The following is a 3,353-nucleotide window of genomic DNA, read 5'->3' on the forward strand; positions in this document are numbered from 1 at the left end:
TTAAGCTCAGTACTCAATTGTTATGTTGTGGTGTGCTTACATGTGCCCCACATTTATCTGAGGCTGTGTTAACTTGTTTTTATTTTATTATTTCTATGTTTTATGGATTGCATAATAGCTATTAATATATCTTCAATTTTGCTCATTCTCTTGCTTTTTCAAATCTATTGCTGATCTCTTGTAATAAATTTTTAGTTTGGTTATTGTAATTTTCAACTCCAGAATTTCCATGTTATTCTTTTTCACTTATATTTTATCACTTATATTACATCTTTTCACTTATATATGTGATGAGACCTTCTCTTTACATCTTACTTTTCTTAATTAAGCACAGTTTCCTTTGGTTCTTTAATCATATTTATAATGGCTACATTGAAATTTTTGTTAAATCTGACATCTCTTTCTTCTTACAGATAGTTTATATTGCCTATGTTTTTTTTCCTTTGCGTGGGACACATATTTCTGTTTCTTTGTGAGTTTTGAACTTTTGATAGCAATAGGAGGCAGACAAATGTCTAGGCATATAGGGGTGGGTGCCTAGTTAAACCCAACCTCCAAGTCAAAGACAGTTTAAAACTTGAAAGCCAAGCTACAAGTCAAATCCATGGATGAGATTGAAAACCTGTCTTCCTGTTTTGCATGCTTTTCTTTGATTGATGCCCCTCTTCATCTATTTTACACGTATCTACCCTTTCCTAATTGGTTTTCTACACTGCCATGTCCACCTTATGTGGTGACTTTGCTTTAGCCTTTCTTTGCATACTTACAAACCAGTCAACATGCACACCTCTATTCTGAGCCCATAAAAGCCTCAACGGTAGGGGTGAGGGGACAGCTCTTCATTCCTTCTCAACTGAGAGCTGCTCTGTCAATCAATTTAAATGCTCCTCTGCTCCCTTCACCCTTTGAATTGTCACTGTATCCTCATTCTTCTTGGATACAGGACAAGACATCAGGAACTAATGAACATAGTTCATAGGTACAAGTCATAAAATACCTTCATAGGTACAAGCCACAATGCAGCCAGGCCGAGTGGGTGGGGTGCCTCCAGTGGCAGGCCCAGGGTTGAGTGAGGCCTGGGGGAGTGGAGTGTGTCACTGGACATGAAGTGCCCCAGTTGGCAAAATGGCTGAGAAAAATTCTGTGTCTTTTTTTTTTTCCCCTTAAAACCTGGAATTTTTATGTAGTATGTTGTAGTAACCTTGAATACTAATTCTCCCACACCTCTTTGTGGCTTATTTTGTTATTTGCTTTTTGTTTCTTTGCTAAAGTATTCTAGTAAATTTAGGAAAATCTTTTTGCTCCATATTGAGAAGGAAATAGTGTCATTTTGGTGTCATTTTTCAGATCCTACAATCTTCAGTGTGTTTTGTGTTACCTTAGGATGCCAGTGATATTAGAATGGACTTCTTAGAATATATTTTCCTAATCTCTCTGTTAAGTTGTGTTCTTCATTTGGTAATGCATCCTGCCAGTCAGGCCCTGTTAATTACCAGTTGATTGCTCTATTGTTTTTGACAATTCCCCCATTGCATAAACTGCTTAGAAGTCTGATTCAATTAAATTCAGTTGAAGATGTTTTTGAGACTGGTCTTTGATATTTATTCTGACAGCAGAAGGACTCTTGACTGTCTCTTTCTCTGGGTCTTTTTGGTGAACTTGCTGGCCTATAGTTTTGCTTCTGCCCTTAACTAAGAATAACTATTTTTTTCTTCAAGAGTGGCTTTAAGATTCAACTTCCTCACTATGTGCTTCAAATAAAGTTAATTATGTTTGAGAGAAATTAGGAACTCTCTTTTCTTATAGACTGCTTTTCCCTCAGGGCAAACTCTCTAAGCAATAGGTTTGGTGGTATACCCTCTGGTTATCTCAGTTGCATTTATAAATAAGGTCATGCAAGGGAAGTCAAAGTTTTATTATACTGGCCGTCCATGATTCTGGTAGAGCCTCTATCATTTAGATAACGGCTGGGCGGAGGAAGGGAGACTCCTACCACTTTGCCATACTCACCAAAAATTTAGTATCTTCTACTTAAAATTGAAGGGAATGAGAAATTTTGGCAGACTTTCCTTCCTGATGAGATATGGTAACCACTAATTTTGTTTTCTTTGCTATACTTGCTGAGAATAGAAGTTCCATAATGTTGAGTTGGACAAGGTGAGAAAGAATGAATTGTGGCTGAAATTCTTTTGACTCTGGGCGTTATTGCTGATTTTTAGTATATTTTCTTGAATAGATGTTTTCTACTTTGCTCTTTGCACTTTAGTCCATTTCCAAACATTTGAAATTGTTCTTCATAATATTTTGACCAGTTTTGCTTGTTTTGCTGGGTATAGGGTTCATGGAATTCCTCAGGCTGTAATCCAAAAGAGGAATACTCTTTGTGGTTTTAATATTAATTTCCCTAATGACTAAAGATATTGAGCATTCTTATGTTCTTAGTAGCCATTTGTTTATGTATTTTGGAGAAATGTCTACTGATAACCTTTGCCCAACTGAATGAGGTATTTTCTGTTTTTATTTTAATTACAGAGTTGTAAGCATTTCTTATATATTCTGGATACAAATCCCTTACCACATAAATAACCTGGAAATATTTTCCTCCATTCTGTGAATTGTCTTTTTATTTTTTCAGTGCTGTACTTTCTGTACTTTCAAGTACAAAAGTTTTTAATTTTTTTGCATTTATAATACTTTTGTTAAGTCTGAACTCTCTGATGTTGAGTAAGATGTGAGCAGATATTAATGACTTTTCATATTCTTTATATTAGTAAAGATTTTTTCAAGCACAAATGATCTCCTGTGCAATAAAGTGTAAGCATTGGGTAAAAGTTTTGTCACATTATTCACACTTGTACAAGTTTTTTTTTTTTTTGTATGAATTATCTTATGTATAATCAAGTGTAACAACCATTTAAAAACTTTGTTACATTCTTCACATTTCTAAGATTTGCTCACCAGTACAATTTCTTTTACGTTTAGAAAAGTTTGAGGTGTTGTCAAAATCACTGTTACATCTTTTAGGTTTGTAGAGTTTCTCACTAATATGAATTTTCTTATGTCCTGCAAGACTTCAGTATTGGTTAAAATCTTTGACACATTCTTCACATTGGTAGGGTTTCTCTCCAGTATGATTTCTCTTATCTAGTAAGGTGTGAGGACTGATTAAAGACTTTACCACATTTCTCACATTGGTAGGATTTCTCTGCAGTATGAATTATCTTATGTGTAGAAAGGTGTGAGAAATGGTTAAAGACTTTGCCACATTCTTCATATGTGTACAGTTTCTCTCCAGTATAAATTTGCTTGTGTTCAGTAAGTTTTCAAGATCGATAAAAAGCGTTGCCGTATTT

Source organism: Chlorocebus sabaeus, chromosome X (assembly GCF_047675955.1).
Source record: "Chlorocebus sabaeus isolate Y175 chromosome X, mChlSab1.0.hap1, whole genome shotgun sequence".
Taxonomy (NCBI): Eukaryota; Metazoa; Chordata; class Mammalia; order Primates; family Cercopithecidae; genus Chlorocebus; species Chlorocebus sabaeus.